The sequence below is a fragment of the Nicotiana tabacum genome, chromosome 5 (genome assembly GCF_000715075.1).
Source record: "Nicotiana tabacum cultivar K326 chromosome 5, ASM71507v2, whole genome shotgun sequence".
NCBI lineage: Eukaryota > Viridiplantae > Streptophyta > Magnoliopsida > Solanales > Solanaceae > Nicotiana > Nicotiana tabacum.
Window position 1 is genome coordinate 82938945 of NC_134084.1, and position 24497 is coordinate 82963441.

The window sequence follows — 24497 nt, forward strand, 5'->3', positions numbered from 1 at the left end:
CACTCCCATTTAATTTCTGTGCGCACGTATTTTGACAGCCAACAAGAACACATCCCGTTGGAAAATATTCCAATGTTACCTTACATTTCTTTTGAGCATTTACTTGAGTAATTGTCAATGCAACTGCACCCAAATTGAATGAAAAGAAATTATATCAAATGAAAGAAGAATTAGCATTGCTTTCTTTTATCAGAAATTAAACAATAAACATAGACGAAGGATTTTTAAGAAAGAAGGCCAAACCTGAAAGAATGAGAAAGAAACAAATGATAGAGTTCAAAAACTTAGCCATTATTGAAGTTGATCTCAAATGTTAATGGCATGCTTTAGTGCAAGGTGAAAGAGCCTTTTATAGTGCAAATTTGCTAGGCTTGTCTGGATTTTATTTTGGAAACTAAACTAGCTATATAATTTACTTTCCAAAAAATAGAGATGACTAGCTATTGTATTACAGAGGTAATAGTTAATAATATGCTCTTTCGTAGAGCATAGACGAATTGTTAGGTTTATTTCCATTTTGAAAAGTTATAGAAAGCAATATTAAAAATTTACTGTTGATATTTTAGAAGAATTAAAGTATTACAGCTTATATTGTATCTCAAATATATATGGTTTATAAAGTGCTTTCCGTAGAACAAAGACGACTTATTTCATTTCTGAAAAGTTATGAAGTAGGTTGGATAATTAATTGTAATGACATTTTAGAAGAATTAAAGTGTTACTTTTATTAGCAAACAAAAAAAAAGTGCTACTACTCAGATTGTATTGTAGAGATTATTGGTCATAATATAATTTCCATAGAGCAAAGATGACTTGTTTCCTTTTTGAAAAGTTATGGGAAGTGGTTTGAGAATGGATTGTGCTGACATTTTAGAAGAATTAAAGTGTTCTCCCTCGTATTAACTTGTTTCCTTTTTGATAATTTATGGGAAGCAGTTAAAAAAAATTAATTTGATGATATTTTAGAAGAATTTAAGTTTTCTCATATTATATTTTAGAGATTTATAGTTTATGATATGTTAGACGAAGCCAAGTACGGTAACTATAGTGGAACTTTTTTTTATTATTTAATTATTGATAAATTATTTTTAAAAATATGCTTTTCGTGTAAGCTGAAAATTCATTAAAGGATGAAAGATAAATATAACATATGAACATTTGTCAACCTTTTTTTTTTTTTTTTTTACAATGGCTATCTTGTGCGAATCTTAACTAATTTTAGCCTAAATATTTTCGACTAGCATAAATTTTATTTCAATGCTCAAGAGATTAATTAACTCAATCTTATTGAATTATATATATCACTCCTCCAGAAAGAAGATAACGTGATACGACTCCTTAGTATCACTCTCTCTATTTTCTCTAGTCACCCGTTATATTTTTGGGAAGTGTCAACTCTTAGTTTAACGATGTGATACTTGTTGATTATATTAAAAATAATTTATAAAATCTCCTTAGATTCCCAAACAAATGAAAGGAACATATATATCGAGATTGCATGTTAAATAAAATAATTAAAGTTACTGTGGGTGATCTAAATGATGATTGCTTTTACATATCATACGATAAATTTTTCAACATATCATGTAGTAAGGGTTGAATAATATTGCTTTAGATATTTTGATATATGTTAAAAGAGAGAATTACGATTGAACGGTTCAATAGGATCATTTATGTTTAACCGTTCGTTATTTCAAGCTACTGGCTTGATTAATCTTGATTCACCTCGAATAAGCCACCTATGGGAGATAAGACGCTCCTTATCAAGAGATAAAAATTCAAACCCGTTTAGCACATCATAAAAAACATTACTTCCATGCATAACTTCCATACCAAGGTTAGCACGGTCAATAATATCAGCTCAAATACTAATTACATGGCCTTGACCGTCAACTACATGTTGGTTAAAATTAAAACCATTTTGGGTTGAAAGACATTAGTGTTGATACCTCAAGCTGTAAAGTAGATACCTACTACATGCCAAGCAGCTAAGAAGAAGTGTAACAAATGAGAGTTGTTGAAATTAGCATATTCGAAGATTAAACGGCCAAAATAATCATGAGCGGCTACGATATTATAAGTTTCTTTCTCTTGACCAAATCTGTAACCGCTATAAGCAGATTCATTTTTTGTTATTTTCTTGATCAAACTAGAAATTACCAAAGAACCATACATAACATTGGATAGGAAGTTGCTGAATATACCAACTACGCCTAACATGTGAAATGGGTGCATAAGAATGTTATGCTCAGCCTGAAATACAATCATAAAATTGAAAGATACCTTCTTGCTATTGCTACTTCCTATTTTTTCTTGTTGTTATTGCTGCTTCTTTTTTATGACTTTGCCACTATTATATTTTTTTTCGGCCTCGAAAGTCTCTCTACCTTCACGAGGTAAGGGTAAGGTCTGCGTACATACTACCACTACTAAAAATTCAGCAAAAATCGACCGCGATCGACCGACCAATTTTGGTCGGTCAAAAAATCGGCCAAAATATTTTATTTTTTAATTTTTTTACGAAACCGACCAACTTTGGTCGGTTTTCTTTGGCGCGAAAATGCGAAAAACTATTTTTGAATCCCACAATATTTATTTTTCAAGAAACCGACCAACTTTGATCGGTTTTTCATTTAAAATAAATTAAAATTAATATTAAAAAAGTCGACCAAAATTGGTCGGTTAATTCGGCCGGTCCTATTAAAAAACCAACCAACTTTGGTCGGTAATTTTATTTTTTAATAATACCGATCAACTTTGGTAAGTTATTTTCATGCGAAAATACAATTAAAGTGTAATAATGAAATAAAAGACAGTCTTAAAATAAAATGCACCAATGGTCTAGTGGTAGCCACAGTACAAACCCCGATTCGATTTTCAGATGGTGTATTTTTTAATTACATAATTAAAATACCGACCAACTTTGGTCGGTTTTTTTGGCAATATTTTTTTTTTGAATTTAACTGACCGGTCGGTAATTTACGACCAACTTTGGTCGGTATGCCCCTCCGACCTTCAAAATGCCATCCACATGTAAATGATCGTATTTTGGACCGAAAATGTTACGACTGTAAGCACGTGATTTTTGCCCTATATGAGAATTACTCCCAAAAAATTCAAAAATAAAATAATTTTTCTTGGTGTGCAATTTTTGTGATATTTTGTGTAACTATTTGTATGTTTGTCTATGCATGTTTATTTGTTAAATTAATAAAAAATACAAAAATAGGCATCTTTTGCATTTTTAACATTTAATGTCCAAATGAACAATTTTATGCTTAATTATTACTTAATTGTGCGTTAATTGTTATTGGAAGTTAATTTGCGCTTTTATAATTTAATTTAGTTCTTAATAATAATTTAAGTACTTTTATAATTTAGTTTTAGAAAAATAAAAGAAGAAAAGAGAACAAAAATACAAAGAAAAAACGGATTGGGTCACTTCTTCAATTTCAAACCACAGGCCCAAATAATTGCCCAACTTTCCCCATGACCCGGTCCGTTTCAAACCGGGTCGATCCGGTACGCTCCATTAACCCAACACCCCTTCTTCATTTTTGTCCAACACAAAACAAAACCGAAAAATAAAAAATAAAAAGTGAATTATCACTATTAATAGTTTTATTTTTTGTTTTTTTATATATAAAAAAAATCCGAAAATATTTTATTTTATTTATTATTTTTATTTTAAAATATATATATATATAGTAATTTCGGAAATGATTTTAAAAAAATAAAAAATAAAAAAATAAAAAAAAGTAAAAGAATGTAGAAAATTTTAAAAAAGTAAAAAGTTTTAAAAAATTTAAAAGTAAAATAAGGTTGGAATTAAAAAATAAATATAAAGGTATTTGAAAATTTAAAAAATTTAAAGTAATTGAAAGTAGCATTTTTAAAAGAAAAAGAAAAGATAGTGGTTTGTTTTTTAAAGAAAAGTTAAATAAAGTGAGATTCTCTTTTAAAAAAATAAAAAGTGGGATTTTAAATAAGATAAAGTAATTAAAGTTGGAATTTTAAAAATAAAAGTAAATAAAGGTTGGATTTCTTTTTCTAAAAAAATAAAAGCAATTTGTAAGTGGGATTTCTTTTAATTAAAAAAATAATAAAATAATAAAAAAACAAATCTGAAAATTTCGAAAATTTTGCTATAAATAGAAGAGAAAATTTAGGAAGAAGGGGTGGAAAAAAAGAGAGGAAAAACTAGATAGAGAGAAGAAAAAAAGAGGGGGCGGAATGAGAAGTATACACCCGATATACATTCTGGATACACTAAATATACAGGGGCAGAATTCATTTTGGAGAGTTTTGAAGTTGAAAAAGAATAGTTACTGTTTCATTGCCTCGCTTAAGATCTGAAATAGTCAGAACCTTCCTGCCTTTTACTTCTTCTCTATACTTGGAGTCGTTTATAGTCTCCTGGGTTTTCTACTATTCCTACTGTTACTGGTCTATTCCTGTGTTGCTGGACTGTCGTTGTTGTGCTACATTGTTACTACTGTTGCTGCTTCTCAGCTTCATCTTCTCTTGTTTTCCAATACCAGGTACACGAATGTAATACTAGTTATTGCAAGCTAAAAATGTGGAAGCATGAATACATATGAAGAATCGAATTTTGAAGTTTTAATTTCGCTTTTTCTCTGTTCCTTTTATTGATTGTATTTAGGCTATTTTATGTATTATTGAATAATAATTGGAATAAGAGAAAATAACATAAGTTAGTCTTTAATGAATCGGCTTGGCAAAACGGGTTAATTCACTAGCTATGAAGGTTCTAAGATTATCAACAGTAGGTTAATTGTGAACAAGTACTTAAATTTAGCTAAGGCATGAATTTGAACTAAATTTCGTGAATTAGGTATTAAGGCATGATTTGAGTTCAAACAAAATTAGAAGAACGTTTAAGTCTAATAAACTTTCTATTAAGCTTTAGTAATTATGGTTAAATCCAGTTTCAAATGGTTGTGAATAATTAATTCCAATAGTTTTTTTTTATATATAACAATGCGAGCTTCAATCTAACTATATTTGATTCTTTTGAATATTAGTTGTCAAATTTTTATTTTATTTATAATTTCGAATTTTTTTAGTAAAATTCTTGTTCATCAATATTTGTATTAATATAGCAATTAGTATGCCATGCTTTCTTAAATAAAAAAAAGCTCGTAATTAATTAGGATTTTCTTTATTTATTTTAGAGACTAATTTTAATAGAAAAGATGTAGTCGCTTTAGGATTTGTCCATTTAAAATAAATGAGATGAGCCTCGCCTAGTAAAATATATAGATTGTGGGGCCCTCACAAATATATGTGTTAATTACTTAGAACTCGGGATCGGCTGCTTAGCGAACTTCACGGCCTTTTCTCAAAATAACCCTGCGCTAGTCGCTTTAGGCGCGTATTTAATAATGTTATCTCCTTAAACTCGGGTGCACATTTATGTGACCCAAATCCAAATCTCAACGAAATCGAAATGTGTCTCTAATCACGGGTACATTGATTGTGACGTGGTCTGAGATGTATTTCCATGACATTGCAAATTCTTTTTAATAATGAATGAGACGAGCCTCGACAAACAAAAAATGCACAAGCTGCGGGGCCCTCTAAATGTATATATTAAAATACTTAGAATTCGAGGACATGCCGTTTAGCGAATTTTACGGCCTTCCCCAAAATAACAAGACGCTAGTTGCTTTAGGCGCGCCTTTAATAATTTATTTTCCTTAACTCGGGTGCACATTTATGTGACCCAAATCCAAATCTCAACCGAGTCGAGATATGCCAAACAACTACGGGTGCATTGATGTAACGTGGTTCGAGATATGTTTCCACGACGTTGCAATTCTCGTAAAATAATAACAATAAGTAAGAAAGCGGTAAAAAGATAAAATTTTGCACATAAGTTCATATTTGTATAAAATCAGATAATCAAGCCGAATATAACAGTTGAGCGACCGTGCTAGAACCACGGAACTCGGGAATGCCTAACACCTTCTCCCGGGTTAACAGAATTCCTTATCCGGATTTCTGGTGCGCAGACTGTAATATGGAGTCATTCTTTTCCTCGATTCGGGATTAAAATTGGTGACTTGGGACACCCTAAATCTCCTAAGTGGCGACTCTGAAATAAATAAACGAATCCCGTTTCGATTGTCCTTTAATTGGAAAAAACTCCCTTGTACCCTCGCGGGTATGTAAAAAGGAGGTGTGACAGCTCTGGCGACTCTGCTGGGGAATACTTTGACCCAGAACCACTGGTTCAGGGTTAGAAATTCGAGCTTAGATAAATTGTTATATTTGGCTTTATCTGATTTTTACATGTTTTGAGCCTAATGTGCTAAATGTTGCCTTTACCGCTTTGATATTATCTGAACTGTATATAAACTATGTCGAAACCTACTCTTCTTACCTCCGGGGTTGTGCTTACTGGTTAAGACTCCCTATTATGTTAGTGTCATATCCTAAATAAAATAGGCTCGGAAAGTTTCTAAGCCGGTTGGCCTTTTGGTTCCCGGACAGGAGCTCCTTCCTCAACTCGAGTGGTCCGCTCGGGTACACTGTCTAAAACACTGACCCAGGTTTTGAACATAGAATAACGTGACTTCAGGCCGGATCCCTAGTAGGAACGCTTATTTGCATCACGTTGCATTTGACTTAGGGGACTCAACACAGGGGTTGGGTCCGTCTAGGACTAGCAACCTGATATGAAAAGGTCATCCTGATGCATCCTATTTGTTTTCCGTGCATTTATTTGTCTCATGCCCGCATGCTGACCGGTGTTTGAATATTATGAATATTGTGAAATTTAAAAAAAGGAAATAGCGGTTAGGGAATTGATTGTTTATTTTTGAAAAAACCCAATACCCAAATACTGTCAAAACTCTGCCGAAATTTTGGAACGAAAAAAAAACGTCTTATTAGTTTGTTTTATTAAAAGCAAAGGAAAAATAGAAAAAAAAATCGTTGTTCTGTTTTGTTTTTCAAAAAAAAATATATAGAAATATATAGTTTGTCTTGTCATAAAAATAAAAATTAAAAAGAGTCTTACTTTTTTAAAATGGGTTTTTTATGAAAATTCAAAAAATAATAATAATAATAATAAAAAAAAGAGTCTTTCATTATTTGTCACAAATATATACATGTATATATATATATATATATATATATTTCATTATTTGTCACAAATATATACATGTATATATATATATATATATATCCAAAAGTTTTTATTTCCAAAAAATATATATATGTCTTTATTTGTTGCAAAAATATTTGTCTTGCCAAAAAGTCTAGAAAGGTTTTTAGACCCCCAATTTTCAAAAACAAAAAAAAAATCCAAAAATATTTTTCATTATTAACTTCTTTAGAAAGTCTTTTAACTATTTTTTTTTTTTAAAAAAATGTATAATAAGATAGAAAAAAATCCGAAAATATTTTTCTTCTTTCAAAATTGAAAAGAAAATTCAAAATTAAAAAAAAAATATTTTTAGAAGCATTTCTTTTATTAAAGGTAAAATTTCGAAAAATATTTTCTTCTTCCTTTAGAATAAGAAAAAAAAACAAATGGAAATTAAAAAAATATATATATATCTTAGAAGTCTTTCTTTTAAAAAGAAAATCAATCAAAAATATTTCCTTTCTCCTTTTAAAGTAGTTCTTTCACAAATTCAAAAAAGGAAGTTAGTTCATCTACTTATTCTTGATTGCCCGAACTACGCGGGTTTGATTCTCACCGGATGTGAGATACGTAGGCAACCCCCGCCGGGTCCAACCTCCCATTTTTTTTGAAAATTAATAAAGTAGCAAAAATGCCAAAAGTGTATTTTTCTTTCATAGGGTCGGGTGACGCCATTTATATCAAAAACAGCCAAATGTTCCCAAAAGGAACCCGGAAGGCTGCCTTTGTACAAACGGCCACCTCTTGTTTTTTCACACAACCTTAAAAATCTTCGTCCCTGAAGTGCTGAGAGGTCGTGTTCAGAAATCCTCTTGAGGAAAGTGAGCATATGTTTTTTTGTTTTGATCAAAATAAGTTTTGTTTGTTAAAATCTTATTAATAAATGTGCAGAATGAGCACGACTCCAAATGAACCCTTTGCAATCATGAATAAAATTCCCCTCCAATTGCGGCTTTGGTGGAATGATTTAGGCAAAGAAGGGCATGACGAAATCAAGAAATATCTGAAAGGCCTCACGAGTTTGTTGGATATCAGGCCACGGGGAGATATCATAAGGGCACTAGTCCCTCACTGGGATCCTGCGCACAATGTCTTCCACTTCTCGGACTTTGAACTTACCCCAACTTTAGAATAAATAGCAGGGTATATCGGCAGTGCTGAGGCTCCATTGAGGCATAAATACCTGGTTGCTCCAAGAGCTGTGGCAGTATACCGGTTTCTGGACTCATTAAAGATAGTCAGAACAATTCGTAACCCTGACTTGGCAAAAGGTTTTTGCACTGTGAGTTTCATATACCAAAGATATGGTCACATAGGAGGATTCGACAAACCAGAAAACCAGTTGTGCAGCAAAAGTAACCGTCGAAAGTGGGATGAACATAGACGGGTTGCTTTTATGATAACTTTCTTAGGGCTCTTAGTGTTCCCAAGAAAAGACGGGAATATCGACATAAAGATAGCGGGGGTCGTCAGTACTTTGCTCACACAGAAAGATAGCACGCTGGCGCCCATGATTGTATCCGATATATTCCGGGCTCTCACGTCCTGCAAGGCCGGAGGAAACTTTTTCGAAGGTTGCAACTTGTTGTTGCAAATGTGGATGACTGAACACCTATGTCACCGAGCTCAGTTTCTGAGCCATGGATCCGCTGACAGGACCTGCATAGAGGAGTTCTATACCAGAGTTAATGAGGCCTACCTACCTAAAGGAGTTTCGGCATGGACCTCATATTTTCGTGCCCTCAACGCCAGTCAAATACAGTGGACGCTGGGTTGGTTACCGATCGACGAAGTTATATACATGCCAGCAGCCAGGCCCCATTTTCTCTTAATGGGACTTAAGAGCATTCAACCTTATGCGCCGCATCGGATTTTAAGGCAACTTGGGAGATGTCAAATAGTGCCAAAAGACGAGGATTTAAGCACCCAGGTGATTGAGATCAGTCCCGATGGCCAGTTTCCTGAAGCAAGGGTTCGCCAAATGTGGGGCCAATGCCAATACTTAGAGGCAAATACTTGTGTATTGAATCGGACAAAAGGGGAAGTTTCGCCCGGATATCAGGCTTGGTACAAAGGGGAAACGTCATCCGCAAGGCCGGCTAAAAGACCGCACCTGCAAGAGTTTTCCAGATCCTCACAAGAGCAGTGGGACTGGTTGGCCAAAGAGCGGGAATATCTTGCCGAGACAGGCAAACTGGAGCAACAAGTTCAGGATATGAAGTTTGAAAGCCAATTACAGTCCGCTACCCATAAGGGAGAAAAGAATAGATTAATCAGAGAAGGCGAGATCCTCAAAGCTCAGATCCGGAAGATGAAAAGGGAGGCCGACAACCAACTGAGAAGCCGGGCGGATAAAAGATTGATAGCAGGGTTAAAAAATCAGGTTGCGGAAAGCCAGGAAGACTTGGAAAGAGCCAAGGCTAGCACAGCAAGATTACGAACCAAGTGGGCAAAAAATACCATGGCCCGGAGGCAGCACCTGCAACAAGTCATAAGGGATTATGAAATGAGCATCGGGATATTAAGGAAAATGAACTCCACTCTGCATGATCGGATCAGCAAACAAGCACGAGATGCCCAGGCTGACAGAAGACGTTGTTACGATGCAATGGCCTGCATGGAAAGACAAATGGAGATGTTCCAGGATCAGCTTGCCGACAATGCGCAAGCACTAGGATTAAAAAACCGACAAATAAGGCAATTGTTCGTTGAAAGGGACAACATTCGAGGAAGGATCGACGAGATTGGGCACTACATCTACATGAGATGCCTAGCATGTGAGCAAATGCCTCGGAAAACCCTCCTTGTTTCCATCATGGGCTGCGTCCATCGGATCATGAATGAATTGAAAAGCTTGCAGAGAGACCTCACACCTAGAGCCGCGAAAAGGCCGAATGATGCCTCGTGGGCCCCTAAGTTGGGAAATTAATCTTCGGTCGAGTCCTGTTCAGGCTTTGTGCTTTCCCATGTGTTGTTTTCTTTTCTTTTAGCCAAATCAAGTTAAAAACTGTGGAGTCTGTACTGTTGCTATTCTTTATTGGAAGTAATTTGTAATAGCAAATTTTGATGATGAACTTAATGATTCCAAAAAGTATTTTGTGTGTCTTTACCTTATGGCAGAACTACGCCTGGTCTGATTCGCGCGGGGACGTGATACGTAGGCAATCCCCATAAGATTCGACCGCTTTTAAGAAAGAAAAAAAGGAGAAATAAAATAAAATACAGGGTTTCCCAAAGTACTTTAAAAAAGGGACAAATGAGTAAGCCGGGATGACGCATGTTGTTTGAAGCAAAGCATGTAGAAACGGTTAACTGCCTAGGAACATTGCATCCTCTATGTGTTGTGATCAAATCTGTTAAAATCTAACGCTAACAAAGTTTGTTGTTGTCTGTTTCCAGACAAGTTAGTTGTTAAAGAATTCTGGCAACACACTCTTACCAAACCAGATCCAAAGGACCAGTAGCAACAAGCATGACTACTTCAGAGAATAGTAACGAGGAAGAAAGGCCGATGAGCCAGTTGTTAAAAGAAGCAATGGAAAAGATTGAAAGGATGAGACTAGAGATGAATGCAATGCAGCTAGCTCTAGCCAAAGCACAAAAGAGCCCTGAGCCACTGGGGCACATGCCGGAATACCCTCACTCCGGCCCTTCAACAAGCCTCCCGAATCCCCGTTATCATCAGGAAAGAAGCCCACATGATTCCCAAGCTCCACCACCCCATCAACCTCTCCCAACACCAAATGTTCCCACTTTTATGGGACCCACATCAGCCACCCTGCAAAGATCAACCAGTGAGCCATTGTTTCAGGCTCCCGATACGTAATACTATCCCCCTGAGCCTACATTCCATGCCCCCGAACCACAGGCCTACAACCCGCACTTGGAGGTACCGGCAGAGATTGAAAAGCCGGTTAAAGCCCCTGAACAGGATGAGGTATTGAGGAAGTTCAAAAGCCTGGAGCAGTCCTTCAGGAACCTACACGGATTGGGCAACCAAGTCAGCGTGGCTTACAAAGATCTATGCCCTTTCCCGGACATCCAACTCCCGGCTGGGTTCAAGATGCCTAAGTTTGATTTATATGAAGGGCACGGTGATCCCATGGCGCATTTGCGGGGATTCTGTAGCAAAATGAGAGGGGCAGGCGGCAAAGATGAGCTGCTGATAGCTTATTTCGGCCAAAGTCTTAGCGGATCTGCGCTAGAATGGTATACCAGGCAGGATTCCAGCAGATGGTACACTTGGGATGACCTGGCGCAGGCTTTCGCAGGTCATTTCCAATACAATCTCGAGATAGTCCCTGACCGTCTCACATTATTGAGGACCGGGAAGAAGCCCGGGGAAAGTTTTCGCGAGTACGGGTTCCGCTGGAGAGAGCAAGCAGCTAGAGTGGATCCTCCCATGAGAGAGGGAGAAATGGTGGACCACTTCTTGCAAACACTGGATCCAACCTACTTTGGTCACTTGGTGACAACAGTCGGAAAATCCTTCAACGAGGTAGTGAAGATAGGGGTCATGATAGAAGAGGGTCTGAGGTCTGACAAAATCCTGAATTACTCGGCACTCAAGGCTACGACCCAGGCTATTCAGAGCGGCACGGGAGGTGCGTTGGGAAGAAGAAAGAAAGAAGAAATTGCCACGATTGAGGCAAGCAGTTGGGCCAGGTCTGGAAAACCCCACTACAATCAACCTAGGCCCCACGAGCCAAACTACCCATACAGCCTACCACAGCACTACTATCCACACCGAGAACCACATTTCTCCATACACCAAGCCCAGACATACACTCAGCCTCCGGTTCGCCCGCAATGGCGCGCGCCAGCTCCCCAGAACACATATGCACCACCCCAAAACACCTATCCTCCACCAAGGGCATATAGAAACCCTCCAGGGGCAGGCTTTCGGGGAAATCCAGATGCTAGGAATGATAGGCTGCGGAAGCACAGAACTTTCACAGAGTTGGGAGAAACCTACACCGTTTTGTTCCACAAATTGAGGCAGTTGGGTTTGGTTAGTCCTGTCCAGACTCGAGAACCAAATCCCCCACCCCAGAATTTGGACCGATCAATAAGTTGTGAGTACTACTCAGGGATGCTGGGGCATGATACCGAAAAGTGTTGGAAATTGAGGCATGCCATACCGGATCTTATTGATACCAATAAGATCGAGGTCCAGACACCGGAAGCTCCTAACATCAACCAGAACCCATTGCCAGCGCACCATGAGACTCACATGTTTGAGTTGGTGTATGAGGGAGGAGAATTGAGAAAACCCTCACAAACAGTGATGATGATCCAGGCCGCTCCGAAAGAAGGACCGACCAGTGGAGGAACAGGGGTACAGTCCCAGGGAGAAGGCGTCAAGCCGGTAGTGATATTGGGGAAGAGACCGTCCGCCATAACAAGCAAACCCGAGCCAAACAAGTTGGTAATATCAGGGACTCCGCCCACACCTGCAGTTGTGTTAAAAGGGGTATACAGGGAACTGGTCACAATAAAGCCCGCAGTTCAGTTGCCGATGGTTGATAGTAAGGCTGTGCCTTGGAAATACGAGAGAGCAGTGGTGATGTACAAAGGAAAACAAGTGGAGGAAGTTAGTTGTGAAGCGCAAGGACTGACTCGATCAGGTCGGTGCTTTGCTCCAGTGGAGCTAAGAAGAACCAACCCCGCTACAACCAAGAAACCTATGTCCGAAGAAGAGGCTGAGGAGTTCTTGAGGAAGATGAAAGTGTAGAACTACTCCTGGTCGAGCAGCTGAGGAAAACACCAGCACAGATCTCGCTGCTATCATTACTGATCCATTCTGAGGAACATCGCCGGGCCCTGATGAAAATACTGAACGAAGCTCATGTACCCAACGAGATTTCTGTAAACCACCTGGAAACCATTGCCAACAAGATTTTCGAAGTGAACAGGGTAACATTCTCAGATGATGATCTGCCAGTGGAAGGTACAGAGCATAATAAAGCTCTCTATCTGACTGTCAAATGTGAAAACGCGGTAGTTACTCGGGTATTAGTGGATAACGGGTCAAGTGCCAATATTTGTCCATTATCCACCCTGAACCAGTTAAAGATCGACCACGGAAGAATCCACAAGAATAGCATTTGTGTCCGAGGATTTGACGGAAATGGAACAGCTACTGTAGGGGATGTTGTACTTGAATTGACCATCGGTCCTGTCCTGTTCACCATGGAGTTCCAGGTATTAGATGCTATAGTATCTTATAACCTTCTGTTAGGACGACCATGGATTCATGCAGCCAAAGCAGTGCCCTCCACCCTACATCAGATGGTGAAGTTCGAGTGGGATAGGCAGGAGGTCGTACTACACGGCGAGGACACGACATGCACCATGGGTGGCGCCATTATGCCCTTCATAGAGACCTATGATGACAAAGGTCCTTGGGTCTACCAGATTTTCGATACAGTGTCGGCAAACAAAATTTCTGAAGGAGAAATCATCCCGCACCCTAGGGTAGCCGCCGCGACAGTCATGATGGTCTCGGAAATGCTGGGTAATGGATTTGTGCCGGGAAAGGGCCTGGGAGTCGAGCTTCATGGGATTGTCCAACCTGTCTCCCTGCCTAAAAATCTAGAAACATTCGGATTGGGGTTCAAACCAACCGCAGCAGATGTAAAGCAAGCGCGGAAAATGAAGAAGAAAGTCTGGTATCTTCCCAAACCCGTGCCACGTCTCTCAAGATCTTTTGTCAGAGCAAGCGCCAAAAGGCCACCGGTCCCAAAGATTCTAGGACCATTGATTGGTATGGATGGGGACCTGAATCAGAGTTTCGAGCGGCTATTCGCTGATGTCAGTATGGTAGAAGCTGGAGAAGGTTCCAGCAGAGCAGAGATACAGTTTGTGGGGCCTGAGGCTAAAACCAACAATTGGACAGTTACTCCTCTTCCTGTCTGAGGGGAGTCTTGGTAGTAGGCTTTGATTTATGTTTTGTTTGTTTTGTTTTGTTCGGATTATTCCAGGGTGTAATCCAAATTTTACTTTTGTTTTGTAAAAGTGTGAACCCTTTTATCCCGCGAGTTTAATAAAGTTCTCTTATTTTGTCCCATTTTAATTTTGTTTTGTTCTTTTTCTTTCTGAACAGTTCTCTTTTTACTGATTTTAATGACATGGCATACACAGCGAATCTTCGACCTAGTCTAATAAATCAATCTGAATCCGACTCAATGATGCAAGAGGTCGTTTGTGACGATGAATCTGAATATGACGAAGATAAAGCCTTCGAAGAGATAAACCGAGAACTGTGCCAATTTGAAGAAAAATCCAAACCTAACCTAAATGACACTGAGGCTGTGAATCTAGGAGACACTGATAATGTCCGAGAAACCAAAATCAGCATCCATATTGAGCCGAATGTCAAGGAAGAATTGATCAAAACCCTCGTGGAATTCAAAGATGTTTTTGCATGGTCATACGACGATATGCCGGGATTAAGCACCAATCTAGTGGTTCACAAATTGCCCACTGACCCGGCATACCCTCCGGTCAAGCAAAAGCTAAGGAAATTTAAAACAGAAATGAGTGTAAAGATCAAAGAAGAGGTGATTAAACAGTTGCAGGCGAAGGTCATTCGGGTCACTTGATATCCCGAGTGGTTGGCCAATGTGGTACCAGTTCCAAAGAAGGATGGAAAAATCAGGGTGTGCGTCGACTACCGCAACCTCAACAAAGCAAGTCCCAAGGACAATTTTCCGTTGCCCAACATTCATATCCTGATCGATAATTGCGCTGGGCGCGAGATCGGATCCTTTGTGGATTGCTATGCGGGATATCATCAGATCCTAATGGACGAGGAAGATGCGGAAAAGACAGCATTTATCACGCCATGGGGAACTTACTGCTATCGGGTAATGCCGTTCGGACTGAAGAATGCCGGGGCAACGTACATGCGAGCAATGACTGTTGTGTTTCACGACATGATACACAAAGAAATTGAGGTGTACGTAGATGATGTGATCATAAAGTCTTGGCGTCAGGAAGACCATATAGCAGACCTAAGAAGATTCTTCCAAAGACTCCGAAGGTATGATATCAAGCTTAACCCGGCCAAATGCGCATTCGGGGTTCCGTCAGGAAAGCTGTTAGGATTCATCGTCAGTCGATGGGGGATTGAGTTAGACCCATCCAAAATCGAATCCATCCGAGATTTGCCACCGCCAAAGAACAAAACAGAGGTAATGAGTTTGCTGGATAGACTCAATTACATCAGCAGGTTCATCGCTCAACTCACAGCAACTTGTGAGCCCATATTTCGGCTGCTGAGAAAGGATGCTGCGGTAAGTTGGACGGCAGAGTGTCAAGAGGCTTTCGACCAAATCAAAGGGTATCTGTCTAATCCAACCGTATTGGTCCCGCCTAAGCCAGGGAAGCCCTTGATTCTTTATCTGACGGTCCTGGAAAATTCATTTGGTTGTGTACTAGGGCAACATGATGACACAGGAAGGAAGGAGCAGGCCATCTACTATCTTAGCAAGAAATTCACAGTATATGAAGTCAAGTACACTCAACTCGAGAAAACATGCTGCGCCCTAACTTGGGTAGCTCAGAAGTTGAAACACTACCTGTCGTCATATACTACTTATCTCATATCCCGTTTGGACCCATTGAAATATATCTTTCAGAAACCTATGCCCACAGGAAGGTTGGCCAAATGGCAAATTCTGCTCACAGAGTTTGATATTGTCTATGTGACCAGGACAGCCATGAAAGCCCAGGCGCTGGCCGACCATTTGGCAGAGAATCCAGTTGATGAAAAATACGAGCCTTTAAGAACATATTTTCCCGACGAAGAGGTAATGCATACAAATGAGCTGGAGTTACCCGAGGAACCAGGTTGGAAGCTTTTCTTCGATGGAGCTGCAAACGCGAAAGGGGTTGGAATAGGAGCAGTACTCATTTCTGAAACAGGACGCCATTACCCTGTTACGGCTCAACTACGCTTCTATTGCACCAACAATATGGCTGAGTATGAAGCTTGTATTTTGGGTCTGCGATTGGCTGCAGACATGTATGTCCAAGACGTTTTGGTCTTGGGAGACTCGGACCTCTTGGTACATCAGATTCAGGGTGAATGGGAAACACGGGATCTGAAACTCATACCTTATCGACAATGCTTGCACGATTTGAGCAAGCGATTTCGATCGGTGAAATTCAAACATATCCCGAGAATTCATAACGAGGTAGCGGATGCATTGGCCACCTTAGCATCAATGTTGCACCACCCTGACAAAATGTATGTTGATCCTTTGCACATCCAGGTCCGTGATCAGCACGCTTATTGCAACGCCGTAGAAAAGGAGGCAGATGACGAGCCCTGGTTTCATGATATCAAGGAATACCTCAGAATGGGGATATATCCGGAACAGGCCACTGGAGACCAAAAAAGAGCCCTTCGGCGTTTGTCGAATGGTTTCTTCCTCAGCGGAGGAGTTTTGTACAAAAGAACCCCGGATTTGGGATTGTTGAGATGTATAGATGCCGGTCAAGCCACGACGGTTATGGCAGAGGTACATGCTGGAGTTTGCGGGCCACATATGAGCGGATATGTATTGGCAAGGAAGATCCTCAGGGCAGGGTATCATTGGCTCACCATGGAACACGACTGTATCACTTTCGTAAGGAAATGCCATCAGTGTCAGATACATGGAGATCTGATTCATTCTCCGCCAACAGAGTTACATACGATGTCAGCACCCTGGCCATTTGTGGCATGGGGCATGGATGTCATTGGACCTATCGAGCCAGCAGCGTCCAACGGTCATAGGTTCATTTTAGTAACCATTGACTACTTCACCAAATGGGTTGAGGCTAAAACCTTCAAGTCGGTAACTAAAAAGGCGGTGGTGGATTTTGTGCACTCCCATATCATCTGCAGATTTGGGATCCCAAAAGTAATCATCACGGATAACGGTGCGAATCTTAACAGCAGCCTGATGAGAGAGGTATGCCAACAATTCAAGATTACACACCGCAATTCCACCCCATATCGTCCCAAGGCGAATGGAGCGGTCGAAGCAGCCAATAAAAACATCAAGAAGATACTGCGAAAGATGGTGGAAGGATCTAGACAATGGCACGAGAGATTACCCTTTGCTCTGTTGGGTTATCGCACTACCGTCCGGACCTCCATAGGTGCAACTCCTTATTTGTTGGTGTACGGAACTGAGGCCGTAATACCGGCGGAGGTCGAAATTCCGTCCCTCCGGATTGTCGCTGAAGCCGAGATTGATGATGATGAATGGGTCAGAGCTCGATTGGAACAGTTGAGCTTGATAGATGAGAAAAGATTGGCAGCAGTGTGCCATGGTCAGCTGTATCAGAAGAGAATGGCGAGAACATACAATAAGAAGGTACGCCCCAGGAAGTTTGAAGTAGGGCAGCAGGTGTTAAAGAAGATCCTCCCGCATCAGGTCGAGGCAAAAGGCAAGTTCGCCCCAAATTGGCAAGGGCCTTATATTTTGACCAGAGTGTTGTCCAACGGTGCCGTGTGTTTGACAGATATCGAGGGGAGATGTGTCGACATGGCTATCAATTCTGATGTAGTCAAGAGATATTATGCGTAATTTCTTTAATTATGGTAATTATCGGTTCGTTTGTTTGTACTTGGTGCTTATTGGATAATGAAATGACAGAGGCAGTTCTTTCTTCTATCCAAACACTTTTAACCCTTGTTTCCCCTTTTTGAGCCTTAAGTTATTCTTTCATACCCCTCTTTTGGAATCACTAATGGAAAAGATATGAAAGAAAAAGGAAAAAAAAGAGAAAAAATCATTAAAGGAAAATGAAAAAAAAGAAGGAGAAAGAAAAGAAAAAGAAGATAAAAATCATAAGAAATACAAAACCGTGGGAACTACGTTTGACCTGATTCCTCGAAGAGGATACGTAGGCGCCTCACGGCTCGGTCATAGTGTGCATAATGTCCATAAGTATGCATAATAGGCACAGTGTGCATAACGCACGTAGCTCAACCTAGAGTAAAAATAAAATCCCCCAAGCAAGAAAACTGGGGCAGAGGTTATGTTTTAAAAATTCCAACAAAGGTTAAATTCCAAAAGTTGTAGCAGATCACCCATCAAATTATTTCATTTTGATAGACTTGCTTTAGCCCCACACCAAAACCAACATCGACGTCCAAAAGACCTCCCGATCAATATCCAAGAGGTGCCAAGTCATGCAAATAAAGCCGAGAATAATACGCCGATCCCCAGCAAAAAAGAGGATCATGAAATTGGAAATGAATTGATAGTCCAAAGGGATCTCCAGAAGAGAGAGTCACATCGACAACACCCTGATTCCTCGATGAAGAAATAAAATGAGAGTGTCTTATCCGTGAAAACCTTCATAGGCACCGAAAGGCGACATAAGATGAGAGATATAAAATGAGAGAGTCTTATCGGTGAAAACCTTCACAGGCACCATAAGGCGCCGGGAGTTGAGAGAAAAGAGAGAGTCTCATTAGTGAAAACCCCTCGAAGGGCACTATGAGGCGACAAGATAGATCAACAAAAGGGTCCACATTCGCAAAGAAATGGACACTCATTTATCCCCAGCAAGTAAGACCATCGGGCAAGTTGATTAATACAAATAGACTAGGTCGGGAATCTATGGTGCACGTCATGATCACGGGGACCAGTCATGTCATCCAGATAAGTTCTTCTGAATTTCTTTTCCCGCCAAGTATTGGTTCAGAAAGATTTTCTCCTTTTCTATCTTTTTATTTCTCTTTCTAAAAATTTGTCTTGAAAAGGATTTTTTAAAGCTTACTACCAGAGACCGAAGAGGGATTCATCCGATGCAGGGTAACCCCAACAGTCCTAAAGGCTAGCCCCAGGCAATGCAATGTTGTGCCCTGCAGTTTTGGAGGAAGTAAACTCCTAAAGGGAGTGTTTCCGGGAGTAAAAGCAGACTCCCACGGCATGTATTGTAAAGAGAAAGCAGAAAAGGGGATAAATTGAAAACCAATCCCCAGCAGGCCGGAAACCCCCAGCAAGCAACTTTGTCCACCAACCAATTATGGGGGCACAGAGCAAGAAAAGGGAAAGAGAGGAAAAATCATCCACCGGAAAGGCACCTCCTCCCACCATGATTAAAACTAACTAAATCCTTTTGTCTGCTGCAGGAAAGCGAAGGATTGATGATGGCAGCAGGACGCGATGCCAGGGAAATCACCAAAACCGGGGCAGAAAATTTTCTGCCGATTGTCAAAAATTTTCTCGGAAGAACGAGGAAACAATTTTAATACTTTTCAGTTCTAGGTCGCCCACCAGTAAAATGCGGGAATACTTTCAGTTCTAGGTCGCCCACCAGTAAAATGCGGGAATACTTTTCAGCTCTAGGTCGCCCACCAGTAAAATGTGGGAATACTTTTCAGCTCTAGGTCGCCCACCAGTAAAATGCGGGAATACTTTTCAGCTCTAGGCCGCCCACCAGGAAACAAATTCAAATTATTCTTTACCAATTAGGTCGCCCACCAGTAAAATGCGGGAATACTTTTCAGTTCTAGGTCGCCCACCAGTAAAATGCGGGAATACTTTTCAGTTCTAGGTCGCCCACCAGTAAAATGCGGGAATACTTTTCAGCTCTAGGTCGCCCACCAGTAAAATGCGGGAATACTTTTCAGTTCTAGGTCGCCCACCAGTAAAATGCGGGAATACTTTTCAGCTCTAGGTCACCCACCAGTAAAATGCGGGAATACTTTCAGTTCTAGGTCGCCCACCAGTATAATGCGGGAATACATTTTCTGTCTCTTCATTTCTATTCTAGGTCGCCCACCAGTATAATGCGGGAATACATTTCTGTCTTTTCATTTCTGTTCTAGGTCGCCCACCAGTATAATGCGGGCATACATTTAATATTTTTGCATTCAGGCACCCACCTGTATAACAAGAGGAATACTTTTGAGTCTTATACTGCAAATCTTGAAATCAGTAACCCACCGGAAGGTAGAAGGTTACAACAGGAATCCCCAGCAGGAAACAATAAAAATCCCCAGCACCGGAAAACAGAAAGTTGCAACAAGAGGTCCCAACACAAGTTCAAGCGCATGAGTCAAAAGGAAGAAAAGACGCGTCTTGAAAGAAGCGGCCTGTGAACATTAAATTATGCCCAGCATAACAGATCTGATGAAGAGAGCCGTATCTCCAGAGGAACCGCCAAAAAGCTTAATGAAGGAAGTCATGTCCCCAGCGGATCGAACAAAATAATGAAAACTGGTATTCAGAAAAGCAAAGGGCCAGTGTCATCCCCAAATTCACGGAAGAAAAGCACCTGAGGAAACACAAGCCGACAAGAAAGGAAGGCAACAAGAACAAGTTGCAGTCTAGCCTAGCTTCTTGTTTTCTTTTAAGCACTGTGTAACAAAGAGATCGGTAAACAGTGGTAATAGCATGCAACAACAGTAACATTGCAGTCCCACGGTAGTCCCAGCTACCAAAACTTCCCGAACTACATTAACTTGATTCCTGTTTAGCCCAGGATATGTAGGAAACCTTTGAAGCAAAGGTTCGGTCAAATCTTTTTCAAAATAAAAAAAATAAAAAAAAATGCTTCACACGGAGTACTCGGATGGGCAAAAATCGCTCGCTTTATCTTTGCACGAAAACCATTCGCGTCTTCGGGCAAAGAGGGGCAGCTATAAGCACGTGATTTTTGCCCTATATGAGAATTACTCCCAAAAAATTCAAAAATAAAATAATTTTTCTTGTTGTGCAATTTTTGTGATATTTTGTGTAACTATTTGTATGTTTGTCTATGCATGTTTATTTGTTAAATTAATAAAAAATACAAAAATAGGCATCTTTTGCATTTTTAGCATTTAATGTCGAAATGAACAATTTTATGCTTAATTATTACTTAATTGTGCGTTAATTGTTATTGGAAGTTAATTTGCGCTTTTATAACTTAATTTAGTTCTTAATAATAATTTAAGTACTTTTATAATTTAGTTTTAGAAAAATAAAAGAAGAAAAGAGAACAAAAATACAAAGAAAAATCGAATTGGGCCACTTCTTCAATTTCAAACCACAGGCCCAAATAATTGCCCAACTTTCCCCATGACCCGGTCCGTTTCAAACCGGGTCGATCCGGTCCGCTCCATTAACCCAACACCCCTTCTTCATTTTTGTCCAACACAAAACAAAACCGAAAAAATAAAAAATAAAGAGTGAATTATCACTATTAATAGTTTTATTTTTTGTTTTTTTTATATATAAAAAAAAATCCGAAAATATTTTATTTTATTTATTATTTTTATTTTAAAAAGAATATATATATAGTAATTTCGGAAATGATTTAAAAAAAATAAAAAATAAAAAAATAAAAAAAAGTAAAAGAATGTAGAAAATTTAAAAAAAAGTAAAAAGTTTTAAAAAATTTAAAAGTAAAATAAGGTTGGAATTAAAAAATAAATATAAAGGTATCTGAAAATTTAAAAAATTTAAAGTAATTGAAAGTAGCATTTTTAAAAGAAAAAGAAAAGATAGTGGTTTGTTTTTTAAAGAAAAGTTAAATAAAGTGAGATTCTCTTTTAAAAAAATAAAAAGTGGGATTTTAAATAAGATAAAGTAATTAAAGTTGGAATTTTAAAAATAAAAGTAAATAAAGGTGGGATTTCTTTTTCTAAAAAAATAAAAGCAATTTGTAAGTGGGATTTCTTTTAATTAAAAAAATAATAAAATAATAAAAAAACAAATCTGAAAATTTCGAAAATTTTGCTATAAATAGAAGAGAAAATTTAGGAAGAAGGGGTGGAAAAAAAAGAGGAAAAACTAGATAGAGAGAAGAAAAAAAGAGGGGGCGGAGTGAGAAGTATACACCCGATATACATTCTGGATACACTGAATATACAGGGGCAGAATTCATTTTGGAGAGTTTTGAAGTTGAAAAAGAATAGTTACTGTTTCATTGCCTCGCTTAAGATCTGAAATAGTCAGAACCTTCCTGCCTTTTACTTCTTCTCTATACTTGGAGTCGTTTATAGTCTCCTGGGTTTTCTACTATTCCTACTGTTACTGGTCTATTCCTGTGTTGCTGGACTGTCGTTGTTGTGCTACATTGTTACTACTATTGCTGCTTCTCAGCTTCATCTTCTCTTGTTTTCCAATACCAGGTACACGAATGTAATACTAGTTATTGCAAGCTAAAAATGTGGAAGCATGAATACATATGAAGAATCGAATTTTGAAGTTTTAATTTCGCTTTTTCTCTGTTCCTTTTATTGATTGTATTTAGGCTATTTTATGTATTATTGAATAATAATTGGAATAAGAGAAAATAACATAAGTTAGTCTTTAATGAATCGGCTTGGCAAAACGGGTCACTAGCTATGAAGGTTCTAAGATTATCAACAGTAGGTTAATTGTGAACAAGTACTTAAATTTAGCTAAGGCATGAATTTGAACTAAATTTCGTGAATTAGGTATTAAGGCATGATTTGAGTTCAAACAAAATTAGAAGAACGTTTAAGTCTAATAAACTTTCTATTAAGCTTTAGTAATTATGGTTAAATCCAGTTTCAAATGGTTGTGAATAATTAATTCCAATAGTTTTTTTTTATATATAACAATGCGAGCTTCAATCTAACTATATTTGATTCTTTTGAATATTAGTTGTCAAATTTTTATTTTATTTATAATTTCGAATTTTTTTAGTAAAATTCTTGTTCATCAATATTTGTATTAATATAGCAATTAGTATGCCATGCTTTCTTAAATAAAAAAAAGCTCGTAATTAATTAGGATTTTCTTTATTTATTTTAGAGACTAATTTTAATAGAAAAGATGTAGTCGCTTTAGGATTTGTCCATTTAAAATAAATGAGATGAGCCTCGCCTAGTAAAATATATAGATTGCGGGGCCCTCACAAATGTATGTGTTAATTACTTAGAACTCGGGATCGGCCGCTTAGCGAACTTCACGGCCTTTTCTCAAAATAACCCTGCGCTAGTCGCTTTAGGCGCGTATTTAATAATGTTATCTCCTTAAACTCGGGTGCACATTTATGTGACCCAAATCCAAATCTCAACGAAATCGAAATGTGTCTCTAATCACGGGTACATTGATTGTGACGTGGTCTGAGATGTATTTCCATGACATTGCAAATTCTTTTTAATAATGAATGAGACGAGCCTCGACAAACAAAAAATGCACAAGCTGCGGGGCCCTCTAAATGTATATATTAAAATACTTAGAATTCGAGGACAGGCCGTTTAGCGAATTTTACGGCCTTCCCCAAAATAACAAGACGCTAGTTGCTTTAGGCGCGCCTTTAATAATTTATTTTCCTTAACTCGGGTGCACATTTATGTGACCCAAATCCAAATCTCAACCGAGTCGAGATATGCCAAACAACTACGGGTGCATTGATGTAACGTGGTTCGAGATATGTTTCCACGACGTTGCAATTCTCGTAAAATAATAACAATAAGTAAGAAAGCGGTAAAAAGATAAAATTTTGCACATAAGTTCATATTTGTATAAAATCAGATAATCAAGCCGAATATAACAGTTGAGCGACCATGCTAGAACCACGGAACTCGGGAATGCCTAACACCTTCTCCCGGGTTAACAGAATTCCTTATCCGGATTTCTGGTGCGCAGACTGTAATATGGAGTCATTCTTTTCCTCGATTCGGGATTAAAATTGGTGACTTGGGACACCCTAAATCTCCCAAGTGGCGACTCTGAAATAAATAAACGAATCCCGTTTCGATTGTCCTTTAATTGGAAAAAACTCCCTTGTACCCTCGCGGGTATGTAAAAAGGAGGTGTGACACCGACCAACTTTGGTTATTTTTTTTTTTGACATTTTTGCCAGGATTTCTAGTAGTGTACCCTCCCCAAATCCCACTCATAAAACTTTATTAGATTATTGTAGTTTTATTGTTGAATTCAAAGTACCAAATATTCCTAGAGGCATACCATCAAAAAAACCTCTTTGACCGATTTGGGTACATCAAGAAAACTATGGTAGCAACTGCAGTAGGATTTGAATATGCAATAGAAATCCAAGATTGCATACCTAGATGAAAACTAAGGTCTCACTTACGACCCACAAGTTATGCCAAGAAAGAAATATAAAATAATTAGCTCATAAGGACCACTATTGTCTAATCATTCATCAACGGATGTCACTTTCCAAATTGGATAAAATATAAACATTTAGCTATAGAAGTAGGAATAATGGCACCGAAAATAATATAATTCCTGTAAAGTAGAGACCGTAAAATAGATTTCGGAGTATCATCAATGTCTATTAGAGAAGCATCAATGAAGTCAAGATTAACTTGAATGATTATACTAGGCAT

The 24497-nt window shown here is 38.6% G+C and overlaps 1 pseudogene; it reads right to left on the reverse strand.

Moving 5' to 3' along the window:
• Window positions 1-1693: 1693 nt before the first annotated feature.
• LOC142180836 (photosystem II protein D1-like) lies at window positions 1694-24497 on the reverse strand (annotated as a pseudogene).